The sequence below is a fragment of the Nomascus leucogenys genome, chromosome 12 (assembly GCF_006542625.1).
Source record: "Nomascus leucogenys isolate Asia chromosome 12, Asia_NLE_v1, whole genome shotgun sequence".
Taxonomy (NCBI): Eukaryota; Metazoa; Chordata; class Mammalia; order Primates; family Hylobatidae; genus Nomascus; species Nomascus leucogenys.
This window is the reverse complement of record NC_044392.1, coordinates 92434998-92453166: the sequence shown is the minus strand read 5'-3', so window position 1 is coordinate 92453166 and position 18169 is coordinate 92434998. Positions and strand designations below refer to the sequence as shown.

Here is an 18169-nt window from a genome sequence, read left to right as displayed (position 1 = left end):
TAAAAATGATACATATTATACATTATTAGAATATGTTTTATTTGTGTAGCACATTTTTGCCCAAATCTCCAGGGCTTTCAACTTTATATTTCTGTTTTGAAATTTTTTTAGAAAGGAGTTGTGTTCTCACTTGATCCCAAGCCCCTGATGGTGCTTATACTGGGCAGTGGGCCAAAGCTGAGCTAATTGTAGTCTGTCCCTATAATTTTTTAAACTAGAATTGTGAAACAGACTTTTAGGCAAAAGGAGAATATATCAATTGATGGATCCCAAGCAAGGCTGATTCTGAGCCTTAATTCCAGTTATTAAACTTCCTAGGGATCCATGAACCAGTAAATTGCCTGTGCTGAAACTTATTTGAGTTGAGTTTCTGTAACTTGCAACCAAAATGGTCCTGATAACTACACTTATATAAAGAAAATTAAATTCTGAGATGGTTTCCTACATGCTGATAGTCATAGAAGACAATGAATTAATAATACCTTTAATACCTTTTCCACCAAAAGAGAAAGGAATTGGGAAGAGTTTCTGGGTGAGTTATTTTGAAGCCTTGCCTTGACTAGAGTGTACCACCTTCCTCTGTTTTACTCCAGAGGCAAGTCAAAGGAAAAAGGATTGCCCACAGTTACTTCTTATGGTAAGGTTAGGACCACCAGTATTTTGACAATTAAGCTTCTGTATCTAGACAGATTCCATTAGGAAGACCTTCCTGGATATAATATTATTTTCCAATTACTTTCTACTTGAGCGTTCACATGACCTCAAAAGCAATGGAAGGGACTGACATTTAGGGGTAGAATATAATAATTATTGAGCATTTTACTCTATGTTAGGTACCTGGTTGGTCGATTTAAATTTATTTTCTAGTTAAGTGGTATGGGCTGAATTGTGTCCTCTCAAATTCATGTGTTGCTGTCCTAACACCTAGTACCTCAGAGTGTGACTGTATTTGGAGACAAGGTCTTTAAAGAGTACACTAAGATTGAATGAGGTCATCGGGGTGGCCCCTAATCCCATATGACTGGTGTCCTTATAAGAAGGGAAGACACAGACACACACAGAACATGTGAACACATGGGAGACGATGGCCATCTACAAGCCAAGGAGAGAGGGCCTCAGAAGAAACAATCCTGCTGACACCTTACTCTTGGACTTTTAGCTTCCAAAACTGGGGGCAAATTAGTTTCTGTTGTTTAAGTTGCCCAGTCTGTGGTATTTGCTATGGCAGCCCTAGCAGATGACTACATTAAGTTATATATATTCTCCTTACTCAGTACTAGTCAATCATGAAGGGCTGGCCAATCAAACCCTAAAATACATTTCAAATGTCTGCTCTCCTCTCTCTTCCTTCCATTACTATCTTACTTTAGGCTTTATTTGTCTTACTTGAAATATTCCAGTAACCTTCAGTTTCTCTTCATTCTAATAAAACATTCATACTCATGATGGCAAACACATTAGATTGTGAGGTTGCTGAGAGCAAGGTGTGCTTTGCACTGTCTACTTAATCCAGATGGAGTCCATGGTTCCCAAACTTGACTGTGCATCAGAATTTTGGGTGGCATTTTTTAAGTTACAGATTTTCAGGCTCCTGACCATGTCTATTGAATCAGAATCTGTAGGCATGTGGGCTAAAATATTGGTATTTTTAATATGTTCACAAGTTGATCTTATGAGCAGTATACATCGTTGTTTATTTTTGCCCATCTTTTTATTAATAATCATGGGACAGTGTCTTCCACCATTGTTAGCTCAGTGTTTAGTACTATGTCATCCATTATCACAGTAGTTTTTGGAATAATAAATTTAATTACACTTTTTTGAAGTAAAATAGTGATTCTTTTACATTTATTACATAGTTCAGTAATTTTCTTGTTGAAGTTATGTTTATGGTAGGTTATGTTATATCCCATCTCATCAGAAGCTATAAAAATGTCACAAATATGCTTTAATATGTATAATAGTAACAAAAGATGACACCTACCCAATTTGTTTACTATAAAACTGATAAGTAGGTTTCAGCACTAGGATGTCCCCTTCAATATGTCCCTAATTAAGTGAATAAAATTTAGAAAAAGCTGGCAGAAACATTGATTTCTCTTGTAGTTGTTTTGTGGCCTAACGCTATTCATATTGATACAAATTGTGTGGTAAGACCACAAGTAAAAGACAACATACAGTTCACCTTGGAAAAGGAGGAGGTAATGTCTGAAATTTTATCTGGTCCCCCATATTATAAGCTCAATTTATGCTTATCATTTAATAAAAATTGACAACTTTATACTCTGAAAAAAAAAAACATACTGCTTTTCCTTTTCTTACTTTAAATATAAAATGTCTCCAATGCTGAAGCAGTGGGTCTTTGTGGCCACTCATAGAGAGGAAAGCATGATCCTAGAAAAGGGTAACAAATAATGGCATTCGGTCCTCGCAGATAAACTCTGCTGTAGTCTGTGCTGTACTTGAAATCAAAGGCAGATCTTCTGACTATACTTAGACAACAAAAGGAAAGGTTGCTGAATATATCTGCCAAAGTGATTATTTCAATACATATTTGTTTTGAATCTATTATACCAAACATTATATAATCTGGGGAGATCAAAAGAGACCTGATTCTTGCATTTGTGGAGCACTCAGCTTGGGTAATAGAGGTCCTGGTTTTAAAAAAAAAAAAAGTGGGATGTTTACAGGAACCTAAAATGGAGGCAAAGAGGTAGAGTGTGTGAGAAGAAGTCATGCCCAAATGACACTTCCTGGAGGGACCAGTTACTCTGTGCTCAGATGTCAACAGCCAGGAGCACTCTGGGACTTGAGCAAGCAAATGAGCATGACATTTCAGTTCAGTCTTTACTGTCCATGCATACCTTGTAAAAAGGTTGGTACAGAAACTAAATATTATCCTTGGGCTACTTCTCCTTTTCTAAATGTATACATTCATGTATTCATTCAACAAGTATTATATTAAAAGTTTTTCTAAAATAAGGTCTTTTTAGCTGTCTGAAAGACCTCAGTATGAAGTGATATATGAACTAACTACCTAGTCCTTGGGTTACTTTTTTCTGGTACGTATTTTAAACATTCTGGATCTTTCAGATTATAATCTTGACCACAAGTAATGATTTACGATCAGTGCTTCCAAATTTGGGTTAGCATCATCAGGAATGGGAAGCTCACTATTTCTTCTATCATGATATTGCCTCTGAAAAATTCTGACTATAAGTGGTTGTGTTTTTAAACTGAACTGTGCCTCACAGTACCTTAAAGCATTTTTTTTTGAGATGGAGTCTCACTCTGTTGCCTAGGCTGGAGTGCGGTGGCACAGTCTCTGCTCACTGTAACCTCTGCCTCCCGAGTTCAAGCAATTCTCCTGCCTCAGCCTCCCGAGTAGCTGGGACTACAGGCACACGCCATCACACCCAGCTAATTTTTGTATTTTCAGTAGAGATGGGGTTTCACCATGTTGGCCAGGATGGTCTCAATCTCTTGACCTCGTGACCTGCCTGCCTCGGCCTCCCAAAGTGCTGGGATTATAGGCATGAGCCACTGCGCCTGGCCAGTAAGATTTTTATAAAATTAAAATAGGTGTAGTAAAGAGGATTTTGGAAATTAAAGAAACAGGTAAAGAAAACATTGCCATATTCCCAGTACACAAGTACAACTACTCTTAACATTGTAATAAATATATTTCTAGTCTTTTTACTATGTGTTGCTTTGATTCTTTGTTATTTTATATAATTTTGTCATCACATATGTAAACATACACATACATATACATACACAATACAACTTAGCTCCCTGCTGGTGAGAGAAATCTTCTATAGAGGATAAGTTAACAGGCACTGGAGAAAGATTGACCTGGGTTCCAATTCAAGCATTATCACTTGCTGGTTTTTATTGCCTTAGACATATTACTTATGTCTCTCAGACTCATTTTTCTCATCTATAACATTAAAATAACTTAGAATCTACTTCTTAGGCTTATTGCTAGCAGTAATTAATGTAATTAACACTGTGGCTAGCACAGTGTCTAGTAAATAATAAATTCTTAATGATGATTAAATTATTATGCATACTATTCTGATATAATCATCAAATACAAACATTTTCAGGCTAAAAATTCCCAATTCTTTCAGCCTTCTCTCACATGAAATAGTTTTTTTTTTTTTTTTTTTTTGAGACAGAGTCTCACCCTGTCCCCCAGGGCTGGAGTGCAGTGGCGCAATCTCGGCTCACTGCAAGCTCTGCCTCCCGGGTTCAGGCCATTCTCCTGCCTCAGCCTCCCAAGTAGCTGGGACTACAGGCACCTGCCACCATGCCCAGCTAATTTTTTGTATTTTTAGTAGAGACGGGGTTTCACCGTGGTCTCGATCTGACCTCGTGATCCACCCGCCTCAGCCTCCCAAAGTGCTGGGATTACAGGCGTGAGCCACCGAGCCCGGCCCACATGAAATAGTTTTAAGTCATCTTACCATTCAGGCTGCTAACTCCTAGAAGTTCTATATTCTTCTCATCTATATCTTCTGTAAAATATTACTTTCAGAACTAAGCATGGTAATCTAAACAATTTGAAATAGAGTTAGATTATATTCTCCATTATTCTATACACATCCTAAATTTATTAATGCAGCCTAAACCACTTCTTTGTTTGTTGTTTGCTTTTGTAATTGTATTATACCACTGATTCACTGCCAAGTAAAGTTCCTCATTTTTTCCCCCAGGAGTACTGCTGCTAAGTCACATATCCCTTCAACTAAATTTAGGCAGTGGGTATTTTGGTCCCAAGGCAAGACTCTACAATTATTCCAACCAAAAGATGTATTTTTAGAGTCTTTCATCTTTTTGTTGTTAAAACATTTGGCTGGGCATGGTGGCTCACACCTGTAATCCCAGCACTCTTGGAGGCAGAGGCAGGTGAATTGCCTGAGTCCAGGAGTTTGAGACCAGCCTGGGCAACATGGTGAAAACCCATCTCTACAAAAAATTAGCCGGGTGTCATGGTGCATGCCTGTAGTCCCAGCTGCCCAGGAGGCTGAGGTGAGAGGATCACCTGAGCCCAGGAGGCACAGGCTGCAGTGAGATGTGATCATGCCATTGCACTCCAGCCTGGGTGATAAGTGAGACTCTGTTTCACAAAAATTTTAAAATGGATATTTGGACCTTGATTTTATCATCTAATGTATTTTCTCACCTTCCCTAGCTCATGTAACCTATGACCTATTTTTAATAGGCATGCCTTCTCATAGCTTTATCTCAGTCACTGATAAACATGTTCACATTAGACAAGGCCAAAGACAAAGGTCTGTGGTATACTTCTTGAAAAGCCCTCCTCCAGACTGACACAGATTCATTAACATTGCCATTGGGTACAATCATCAACCAGTTATGAACACACATAATAATACTATCCCTAGGTCAGGTCACGCCTGTAATCCCGCACTTTGGGAGGCCGGGGAGGGCGTATTATGAGGTCAGGAGATGGAGACCATTCTGGCTAACATGGTGAAACCCCGTCTCTACTAAAAATACAAAAAAAATTAGCCAAGCATGGTGGTGAGCACCTGTAGTCCCAGCTACTTGGGAGGCTGAGGCAGGAGAATGGTGTGAACTCGGGAGGCAGAGCTTGCAGTGAGCCGAGATCACGCTACTGCACTCCAGCCTGGGTGAAGAGCGAGACTCCGTCTCAAAAAAAAAAAAAAAATACTATCCCTAAACCTGTATTTATTTCTCCATCTTGTTCACAAGGAAATAAATAAAGACTTTATTAAATGCTTTGCTAGAATCTAGAGATCTGTATATCTATTGTTCTGATATACAAGCTTAACTCTTGACAGAAAAGAACATCTAAGAGTAGGCTGAATAGCTTACTCTTTTTGAATTTAGACTTTTCCCTAATAACCACTTTTAAAAATGTTCATGACATCGTCTTTTATAATAAATATTATATAAGCTATTCCCCACCCCTCACTGCCACCAAGCAACATCCATTTCATGGATCGAAAGTTTGCAGACTGAGATTTTTTGAACATAAGGCATTCCTCTCCAATGCCTCCCTCCTCCCCATTTTTCAAAGGTAATCAGTTGAATATTTCATAATCTCATTTAGAAGTTCTCCTTGTAATAATTCATAGAGGTCAAGAGACATTTTGGCAGCTATACCAGTCAAGTTTCCCCAGTAGGGCATACAGGTGAAGTTTTCACACTTTGTACCTACGTTCTTGCTGCAAATCTTAGCTCTACATGTTTGTAGTTGTATGATGTTGGGCAACTTATTCAACCAAATAGTAACATATGCTTTATAGGGTTACTATGATGATTAAGTGAACAAGTGCATATACTTAGTATATACTTTATATGCTTATTTATCCTTAGTAAATGCTATCTACATTATAATCCCTTTATTTTGTCTTTCAGTTTTTAGTTAATGTCCAATGGTCTTGACTTCATTCATCACATATTTATTGAGTAGTACTTGGTACATACAAGGCCCTAGAGATAAAGTAGTGAACAAATCAAAGTACCTGCATTCATGGAGCTTACATTCCACTACAGGAAAAAAAAAACAAAAACAAAAACACTGAAGTATGTAAAATAATGGTAATCAGTGATGGGAAGAATGAAAAGTCTAAGGGGTTCGAGAAGTCTGAGAGAACTCTTTTAGAAAGGGTGGTCAGGGTCCTCTCTGAAGTGGTGACATATGACCAGAGATATGACTGAACCAACAGGAAGAAACATAAAAGACTAAAGATGCTTTGCTCTCTCTTTCTCGTGAATGAATTTTATGTCTTCAACTTAAAAAAAATGAGTCCATTCCTTTATTGATCGCCCTCCTCATTTCATACTAAGGAAAAGCATTTTTGGTTCTCTTTAGCAGATTTCACAAGCCATAGCTCATTCTGTGCTTTAGTCTTGCTAAAGTTTTATAGGTCTATGCCACCTTCATATATTTATGCTTGATTATGTGTTCCCTTTTCCCATCTTTGGCACATGCTGTTTTAAATTCAGAGCCTGTCAGTGAGTCCCTGTGCAGCACACTGGTTTCTTTAGTTTCCTCCCCATTTTCTTGCTTATTAGAATCATTTGTGTTTGCATAGGCAGAACACTGCTTAAATCAAACTCTAAGAGCGTATGGTTGCTTTTCCCCAAGGTTCCAATCATTTCCATTTTACCTACCGGTTTGTGTCAGAATGGGTCCTGAGCAGGAGTTCCCCTTAATGCTTACTCTGCCTTCTGGGAAATGAAATTATCAGCAAGACCGGTCAAGAAATTGTCACTATTTTGCTTTCTGAGGTATGAAAGTTTCTGCAGATACTTGGAGACTTAAATCCCTAACACTAAGATATGTTGCAGCTCTGCCAACATTATCTGAGGTGTGCACTAGAAAAACATCCTATCTTTCCTTCTGACCAGAAAGTCTGTAGTGCAGTCACATAGTGCTATCACTTCTGTGTTTCTCATTTTATGTTCATCTAGATTTTTCTCCAGTGTTCCTCCACCTACAGGTTCTTGGATTTACATGTAGGTTCATAACTTTTAACCAGCAAGGACTACATACCTGTCTTCCAATCAGCTTGATTGAATTATAATTAAAATTGGATTAAAAATTAATTGTATGACCAAATTCTATGCCCAGAAAACCAGAACATTCCCCTTCAGTTTAATATTAACAAGCAGCATGAAATAGTAGAAAGCTTTGGGATGGAAGGTGGATTCTATTCCTGACCAAGCCATGTACTAGCTGGGAGACTTCCTACAAGCTGCAGATTCATCATGTATTAGAACTGAAGGACCCTTAATGGTGAAAAATCTGGACCCTCTACTCATCTACTGATGAGCAAATTGTGGCCTAAAAGGTTAACTGACTTGCTTAAAGTGTCACAGCTAGTTGGGGATAGTATCATGACTGCAAGATAGGGTTCTTTTCCTTAGGTCAGTAAGTTTCATCCCAATGTTATCTTCCATTAATAGCCCAAAGATTTACTTCCATGAAATGGAATAATAATATCTGCCCTTTCTACCTTATAGGGTTGTTGTGAGATAATACATATATAACGATAATGGTTGTGTAAGGTGGTATTATAATGATTTTAATGATTTAATCTGTAGGTTTCCTGGACTTTTTCCTTCTCATTTAAGTGATATGCATTTGAAATATTAATCTGTGTTGAAATGTGCTTACTTTGTTGTAGGTTTACGACAAATTGCAGGCTATGTCCCCCCACAGAAGAAAGAGCTTTTGGCATCCCTAAGACCAGGGTGGTAATCCTTGTTCTGTTATTCAAGGGATGCATGACAATACATCCTCTCAACCTTTCTGATTTTAGTTTTCTCATTTGTTAAAGGGTTAAATATTTCTATCTTACAGTTGTGAGAATCGATAGAGAAAAGCTAAATATCAGCGGCTGTTTTTGTTTTACTTATTTATTTTCTCTTTTCCTCCTCCCGCTGTCTATGAGCTGCTTGATGCCAGACACTATTTATATTTGTTTATCTTTGTATTCCTAGAGTCTGGCACTCAACAGCTACACAGTATGTTTGTTGAATGAATTATTTACCAAGGTGAATAACGTGGAATGGGTCTGAGGGTGGCAGCATTTTGTAGGTCAATGTTTTCCCATCTCTACTCTTAAGACTACAACATTGAGCTTTGTGGAGGTGCTGCAGGACCTGCTGTAGTGACGAGGGTGTAGCTGAAGTTTAATTCTGCCCCCTATCTTGCTTTAATCAGTGCAGACATACTTGTTCCTTATTAATATGTAAAACTGTTTTCAGAGGAAAAGGTTTTTCAGCTAAAAAAAAAAAAAAAGATTGAAATGAGATATGTAGCTAAACAGAATCCAGGCTTTAAAAGGAGTTTCAAAAATGCAGCTTTAAATACTTCTTTTACTATTAGGCACCTTAAGCCAACTAACATCTCTGTATCAGAATTTCCTTGTTATCATAGGACTGATAGCATTTCAGGTTGGTTACAGATGGAAGGAAGATATCACATACACACCTGCCATTTCCCAGTGTATTTAGCCAAGGATATAGAACTTGGATCCAGGTGACCACGGGTATCAGAAGCAGGTGCATGCAGATAAAGCATATCTTGGCTTGATTTTTCTTTTCCTCTGGTTCCTCTGGGCCACACAATTGCCAGAGACACTACTGCCAGCATTGAAAGACACAATTTTTAAAACTCAAATTTGTTACTCTGGAAGCATTTATATTTCACAGCCTAGGCACTTCCATGCAAGGAAATATTTGCACATATAGGGCTTTCCCACTTGTAGAACCAAATTGGCACAAAGAATAAAACCTCCTGCAGGCAGGATGGGGAAGAGCAGACAAAGTCAGAGCCATGGGTCCCTGAACAGTGTCTCTGCTTCCAGCTCCCAGCGTTCCCATATTTCTGCAGGTTTGTTTTGAAGATTAAAGCAGGGTAACACTAAAATATTTAATAATGTGTAAATGGTTGGGCTTGGGCACCAATAAATCAGAACAGATGCTGGTCATAAACTACCAGCAAGCCCTGCCAGTGCCTGCCAGCCAAATGCCAGCCTTAAAATAAAGTAACATTAAAATGTCCTCACAGTATCTGATACATAAATGGTGCTTGATTAATGTTCATCCCCTACCCTGTTTCCTTCTTCTTCTTGAATTAAATCCAGTAAAACCAAAAAATGGTAAATTCAAGAACACACATCTTCAAATAACCTAAGAAGTCAATCTTAGGTTATTTAATATAATTAATTAATATAATTAATAATATATTAATGAGGGGGTAATTTCTAATGCCAGAATTCATTTTTTGGTCTATAGTAAAATGGGTTTACTTTAAAAAATTAATTATAAACTATTTCCTGACTTAGAACCCAGCTGTTAACTAGTAGTAATGTTAGTTACACTCAATGAGCCTATTCTCTGTCTCTTCTAAGTTTACCATTTTCCCTGCAGGAAAGGATTAATTCTCTCAGGTGCTTTGAAGCCCTGTTTCTCTGGAGTTGATAGTGGAAAGGGAGACCACTCTATCACAACCACTTGAGTCTTTATCTCCACTTCCCCAAGACATTCCAGAGATTTTGATATTCTCCTTCCTGTTAAGAATCTTTGCCAGAACGAGCATTGGAAGTCGGTGTAGGGTTTCTTAGGTAAGTTAGCTTTTTTAAAAAAGTTCAGCTAGCCTTTGGAGAGTTTTACTGGTTGGGACAACAGAGTTTAGAAGGAAGGACATCTTTGTAGCCAAAGTAAAACAGGACTGTATCTACTTGAGTATCAAAGAAGACAGGGCAGAGGGAAGGATCAGTAGTAGGGAAGGGATGGAAGGAAAAGTAATTGGCTGGCTTTACCATTTAGTGAGTTCTCTCTGGCCTCATGATCAGGTGATGCTTTTGCCATGCACTGGAAATCTGTAATAGCTCTTCTCTTTGTGTGGCTCTTAGAAAGCTTAAAGGCAAATTAAGGGCTTATGTCCAGTATGCATATAGGTATACTTTGCCTGTGTTCACCTTTCTTGCTATTTATTTATTTATTTTGAGACAGAGTCTAGCTGTGTCACCCAGGCTGGAGTGCAGTGGCACGATCTCAGCTCACTGCAACCTCCGCCTCCCTGGTTCGAGCAATTCTCCTGTCTCAGCCTTTTGAGTAGCTGGGACTACAGGTGCACACTGCCATGCTGGCTAATTTTTTTTTTTTTTGTATTTTAGTAGAGACGGGTTTTCACTGTGTTGCCCATGCTGGTCTTGAACTCCTGAATTTAGGCAATCCGCCCATCTCGGCCTCCCAAAGTGCTAGGATTACAGGTGTGAGCCACTGTGCCTGGCCTCTTTATTTGCTTTTTAATTTTTTCTTTGCCTCTACATTCTTATTATTTTTATCTCTTCTTGTTTGTAAATCTCCTTAAATCCCTTTTAAAATATGAAAGAAAATAATAAATAAGGAAATAATTAACTCTATAAACATAACTAAGAGTGAGTAGATCCTTCAAAATGATCATTTAAAACATTAGAAGTACAAACAATTATACTAGCATATGTATGATGATAGGACTTTTATGTAGTCAATATAAAGCTATATATTTCAAAATGTACTTACAAAATTCTTTGCTATAATACAACGCAGGAAGTAAGACAGAATGTTCAAAATTGTATCATATGAGCTTATATAAGTTTAGGTATTTATATAACAGCATTATAAAAGTTGTCAACTATTTTAGGCTATTATACTGTTTTATGCTATTAAAGATACTAAAATAATAGCAAATATTTGAAGAGTTGTTATGTGCCAGGTACTATCTGTATTAATTCATATAACCCTCACAACAACATTATAAGACACAGGTAATGATCATTCCCATTTTATAAATTAGAAAAAACAGTTAATTTAAAGTTGAGCTTCCATAACATGCTTAAAAATGCACAGCTTGAAAATGATGAAGCTGAGATCTGAACTTGGGTAGTCTCAATGAAATTCCAAGCTTTTAAGTTATGTTGCTTTTCTAAAAATAAAATTAAAAAAGCATCTTAATATTAACATTAACCAGAGTTAAGTGACCTTACACTTTATTTTATGAGGACGTTTCAGATCTTTTCAACAGATCGTTTTCAAGGTAATGGAGAAGAAAACATTAATCTTTAATATAGCTTTTACTTTAAAAAAGTAGTATCTGTGACTTCTTTGAAAGCATGTGTCAAGTGTTCAGTAGTGGTGTTTCAAAAACTTTTACAGAGCAAAGTAATCTCAAATGGTATTTACCGTATTCTTGACTGCAGAATTTTAAGTAAGATGTGAATATAAAAGATTACAGCTATGAATAGTATGGATTGTAGCCTTGGCCAGGTGCAGTGGCTCACGCCTGTAATCCCAGCACTTTGGGAGGCCAAGGTAGATGGATCACTTGAGGCCAGGAGTTCGAGACCAATCTGGCCAACACAGTGAAACCCTATCTTTACTAAAAATGCAAAAATTAGCAGGGCATGGTGGTGCATGCCTGTAATCCCAGCTCTTTGGGAGGCTGAGGCACGAGAATTACTTGAACCCGGGAAGTGCAGGTTGTAGTGAGCTGAGATCATGCCATTGCACTCCAGCCTGGGCGACAGAGTGAGACCCTGTCTCAAAAAAAAAAAAAAAAAAATTGCAGCTTCATGGATGCTTACTAAGCATCAAGAAAAAAAATTCCACTTTTCAATGTATGTGTTTTGTTAAGGGTCCAAAAATAGTAAAAATATTTCTTTTTTAGTATGGACACAGATTAAGTTAATTGGTGTTAATTATCCAATTTTATGAATTAGCTATATCTTTTATCTTTCAATTTGGCGAAGTAAAAAGGGAGAGAAGACAAAATTTTTGTAAGCTAAATACTATGAATACGAGAGGCTTAGTTTTACTTTTTTCATTTAGAAGTGTCTTGCTTAGTGGGAAAAAAAAGAGAAAATTTCTATTATGAAGGGGATCCAATCATATTTGCCAACATTAGTTTCCAGGTTGTACAGGGAATTATTTGTGATGATTTTCATTTAAACGGAGTCTATTCCATCAGTTGACAAATATTTGTTTTACTAAAGTTTTAATAGTAAAGCTGCTTAGATAATTATTTAATAAAGTGGTAGGCAGGAGTTTGTGTGCCCTAAGACAAAATTAAGAAAATTACAGTTGATTAAAAGACGTATAAAACTGTTAGAAAAAGGAGAGGAGTATTTCAATGAGACTACGACAATGTGCACAGAGGGTCTTTTCAGAAATTATATATTACTTAGGATTTTAAGCTAATAATAAAGAATATTATGCAAATGATAAAATTTATAGAAAATTTTAAAACTAGCATGTTTAGGCCGGGTGTGATGACCCACACCTGTAGTCCCAGCACTTTGCAAGGCTGAAGTGGGAGGACTGCTCAAGCCCAAGAGTTCAAGACCAGCCTGGGCAGCATAGGGAGACCCTGTCTGTACAAAAAAATTAAAAATCATGTGGGCATGATGGTGTGCACCTGTAGTCCTAGCTACTCAGGCAGCTAAGACAGGAGGATTGCTTGAGCCCAGGAATTCCAGGAGGCCTTGAGCTATGATCATGCTACTGTATTCTAGCCTGAGTGACAAAGTGAGACCCCGTGTCTAAAAAAACAACAACAAAAAATCCTTCCAAAACCAACTAGCATGTTTAATATCGATGATTCTCATCTTGTGGAGATGAGAATTTAAAATGAGTTATAAGCTGCGTGTGGTGGCTCACCCCTGTGATTCCAGTGATTTGGAGGCTGAGGCAGGAGGATCACTTGAGCCCAGGAGTTTGTGACCAGCCTGGACAAAATAGAGAAGACTGTCTCTACAGGAAAAAAAAAAAAAAATTGGTGGGTGTGGTGGTGCATCCCTGTAGTCCCAGCTACTTGGAGGCTAAGGTTGGGGGACTGCTTGAGCCTGGGAGGTGGAGGCTGCAGTGAGCCATGATAGCCCCATTGCACTCCAGCCCGAGAGAATGAGGGAGACTTCATCTCCAAAAAATAAAATTAAATTAAATAAAGAGTTATATTCCATGGGAAAATGTGTTGGCCTATAATCATACTAAAAATTTGTATATGAAGATAGAAAATACAAAAGAAAATTAGGAATAATGATAATATACTAATAACACCCACCAATAAGAAATATAGCATAAAATTTGGCACATTAAAAAGTATTCTTAATTTAGCCAGGCACAATGGCTCATGCCTATAATCCTAGCACTTTGGGAGGCTGACGCGGGTGGATCACTTGAGGCCAGGAGTTTGAGACCACCCTGGACAACATGGTAAAACCTTGTCTCTACTAAAAACACAAAAAATAGCTGAGTTGTGATGCACACCTATAATCCCAGCTAGTCATGAGGCTGAGGCATGAAAATCACTTGAACCCGAGAGGCAGAGGTTGCAGTGAGCCAAGATCATGCCACTGCACTCTAGCCTGGGCGACAGAGTGAGACTATGTCTCAATAAATATAAATAAATAAATAAAATAAAAATAAAATTTAAAAATTCTTAAACTCTGGAAGTCATTCCAATTTTAAGCAAATATTCCTCTTTGAAAAGTATAATCTTAGAGGCCGGGTGTGGTGGCTCAAGCCTGTAATCCAAGGCGGGCGGATCACGAGGTCAGGAGATCGAGACCATCCTGGCTAACACGGTGAAACCCCATCTCTACTAAAAATACAAAAAATTAGCCGGGCATGGTGGCGGGCGCCCATAGTCCCAGCTACTTGGGAGGCTGAGGCAGGAGAATGGCGTGAACCCGGGAGGCGGAGCTTGCAGTGAGCCGAGATTGTGCCACTGCACTCCAGCCTGGGGGACAGAGAAAGACTCCGTCTCAAAAAAAAAAAAAAAAAAAAAAAAAAGAAAAGTATAATCTTAAGGAAGAATTTTTTAAACATATCTGGGGCCATCAACTACATCTGGTAACTTTTAGTGAAGGCTTAGCTTGTTTGCCTTAAAACATTTCATGTTTGGCGGTTTCTGCTATATTGTGTTTTTATTTAACTACATCTATTAAACTGTATATTAATTCATAAAAGATTGTTTACTTCCATTTGTTTGATTGAAAAAGTCTGTGATATGGTTTGGTTCTATGTCCCCACCCAAATCTCATCTTGAATTGTACTCCCATAATTCCCACGTGTTGTAGGAGGGACCCGGTAGGAGATAATCTGACGCACGGGGATGGGGGTGGTTTCCCCCATACTGTTCTCGTGGTAGTGAATAAGTCTCATGAGATCTGATGGTTTTATCAGGGGCTTCTGCTTTTGAATCTTCCTCATTTTTTCTTGCCACCACCATGTAAGAAGTGCCTTTCACCTCCCGCCATGATTCTGAAGCCTCCCCTGCCATGTGGAACTGTAAGTCCACTTAAACCTCCTTTCCTTCCCAGTCTCAGGTATTTCTTTGTAAACAGTGAAAACGGACTAATGCAGTCTGATTTATTTCATGTGTCATTTCTTGGTGAAGTATAGTTATGGGATATTAGGTAATATGAAAATAATCAAAATCATTATTTGTTTCTGTCAAGGCACCTTTCCATGTAGGGAAACTAACTGAACAAGTCACATAAAAGTGGCTGGGTGTGGTGGCTCACGCCTGTAATCCCAGCACTTTAGGAAAAGGAGGAGGGTGGATCACCTGAGGTCAGGAGTTTCAGACCAGCCTGGACAGCACGGTGAAACCCCATCTCTACTGAAAATACAAAAATTAGCCTGGTGTGGTGGTACACGCCTGTAATCCCAGCTACTCGGGAAGCTGAGGCAGGAGAATCGCTTGAACCTGGGAGGCAGAGGTTGCAGTGAGCTGGGGTTGCACCACTGCACTTCAGCCTGGGTGACAGAGCAAGAAACTTGTTTCAAAAAAAAAAAAGAAAAGTGTAAGATAAAACATCAATAGAAGAGTGGTGGGAAGTGGTGACAGGTAGGGAGAAAAAAGAAAACTGGTGAAAGTGAATATAGAGAATAGACTAAGTCAATCAGTACAAATAAAGGGGCAATATAATTTCAATATGACCTATGAAGTAAGAACACAAATGAGGTAATACATATACAAATCCTTTGAACAAAGTAAAGCACTATTACTACTATTCAATATATTTCTTCATATGTATATTGACAGTATAATTCACATTTTTTTCTACATAAAAATTATTGACCACCAGAGCTCAAACATTAAAATGTTTATAGGGGCCAGGAAGAAAAATAATGGGTGAAGGGCAGCTGGGTGAAAGATATAGTCCTCTTGATCTATCTTCTATTTTCCACTTTATAGAAATATGAGTGATGATACATTTCAATTTCCTTTAATGCCACCATTAAAATAGAACATAAAACATTACACAAATGGAGTGATTCATGGCACAAGATACTTTGCCTTGGTTTTGAGGAGGTAATAAGAAATGACAGAGAATACAGGGAGTAAGAAAGGGTGATAGTTTGGATTTTTGTCCCCTCCAAATCTCATGTTGAAATGTAGTCCCCAGTATTAGAGGTGGAGCCTGGTAGGAGGTGTTTGGGTAATGGGGGAGGATCCCTCATATATGGCTTGGGGTCCTCCCTACAGTAGTGTGTTCATGCAAGATCTGGTTGTTGAAAAGAGTCAGGACCTCTCCCCTCTCTCTCGCTCCCTCTCTCTCCATGTGACAAGTCTGCTCCCCCTTTGCCTTCACCATAATTGTAAGCTTCCTGAGGCCCTCAGCAGAAGCAGATGCCAGCATCAAGCTTCCTGTACAATCTGCAGAAACGTGAGCCAAATAAACCTCTTTTCCCTATGAATTACCCAGTTTTGGGTATTCCTTTATAGGAATGCAAAACAGACTAACACAGAAGGCATGTGTTGTTTAGAAGGTAAAGCCTCTCCTCCTGGATGTTGCTATGAGCTAATATACGCCAAATGCTGCCAGATCTTTCCATTTTTTCTTCAGAAGTTGGAAATCCATATATATTTTTTTGAGATGGAGTCTTACTCTGTCGCCCAGGCTGGAGTGCAGTGGCACGATATGGGCTCACTGCAACCTCTGCCTTTCAGGTTCAAGCGATTCTCCTGCCTCAGCCTCCCGAGTAGCTGGGATTACAGGCACGTGCCACCAAGCCCGGCTAATTTTTTTGTATTTTTAGTAGAGACGGGGTTTCACTGTGTTAGCCAGGATGGTCTTGATCTCCTGACCTCATGATCCACCCGCCTTGGCCTCCCAAAGTGCTGAGATTACAGGGGTGAGCCACCACACCCGGTCTGGAAATTCATAATTTTATGGAAATCTCCTAATTTTTAAGAGTTGACAGATGATAGATTAAAAAATGAAACAAAACCAAAGACAGTGCGACCCACTGTCTATGGTGCAAACAAACTACATTTGTGGGCTAGATTTTCTACAGGCCACAGCAGTTTGAGACCTCTATTTTATGCTTTGCTAAGAGCTGGGCATATAAAGTTTAGAGAGATTCTGAGGAGCTTACAGTCACGTGGGGAAGAGGACAAATAAACCAACAAATACAGTGATGTGTAATAAGTTCTATGATAATCAATGTTTATTTTGATGATCCTTCAACACTGAAAAATTCCATAACATCTAAGAAAGATAAAATGATATTTAGTATAATTTTCTTAGATAGCAAAATACTGTACTAATATACTTGGGAAACTTTTTTTAAAAGTAGGAATGTTGCTGGGAGCAGTAGCTCATGCCTGTAGCACTTTGGGAGGCCGAGGTGGGCAGATCACGAGGTCAGGAGATTGAGACCATCCTGGCCAACATGGTGAAACCCCGTCTCTATTAAATATACAAAAATTAGCTGGCTGTGGTGGTGGGCGCCTGTAATCCCAGCTACTTTGGAGGCTGAGGCAGGAGAATTGCTTGAACCTGAAAGGTGGAGGTTGCAGTGAGTGCTTGGTGACAGAGCGAGTCTCCGTCTCAAAAAAAAAAAAAAAAAAAAAGCAGAAATGTAAAACAGGAACGTAAACAAAAAGAAACAGCATTTAAGGTGTCAGCAAAAAATCCAAACATCTCCTTTTTTGGACATTTCTATTAGTTTACTCTTCTAGGTAATATTAATAAAAAAATTTCTGGTGATCTGTCAGGGAAAAATTGGTTAAAAAGGCTTTTTGGTTGTTGGAGGTAGGGTTCCAGGCTTTGACAACTTAGTGAGTCATAAGTGAGCTACGATAGAAATATGGTACTTTTTAGCATAATGTATAATTTGTTGAAGACGTTTTTCCTTTGAATAAAACCAAAATACCAGGGTGCAAAACATAACCCTTGAAAAGTTGAATGTAAGTCCTGTTGATTCTAATTTCTGAGGTTCCCTGGACACATCTTTATCTCATCTAAGTTGTTGGGACAGGAAAGGTATAAGGGAGAAGAGTATTCTAGGGAAAATGTGATTGACAACCAACATTTCAGCTTTTCTGAATTCAATAATTCACATGCGTTAATTTCCTGTTTTCCTTGAGATATTTCCCACCTATCTAATGCACGCACACACACACACACGAACACACAAAAAGCACACACTCAAAAGGATGATTAGTAGTACTAGAAACTCCTTTGACAATTTGTCTACATTTTTGTTCCTTTTTACTTAACACACACACACAAACATTGTTATTCCGGAAAATACTCAAATTTTCATTGTAATTACTAATTTATGCAGGTACTAAAATTTGTTTACATATGGCCTACAAAAATATTTC

The 18169-nt window shown here is 38.4% G+C and overlaps 1 protein-coding gene and 1 pseudogene across 1 annotated transcript in view; both read left to right on the top strand.

Annotated features, from left to right (window-relative positions):
* ADGRL2 (adhesion G protein-coupled receptor L2) overlaps nucleotides 1–18169 on the top strand; it is a 693508-nt gene that overhangs the window by 471892 nt on the left and 203447 nt on the right. The window lies entirely within an intron of this gene.
* The window catches only part of LOC100596719, a 112650-nt pseudogene that overhangs the window by 84355 nt on the left and 10126 nt on the right, over nucleotides 1–18169 (top strand).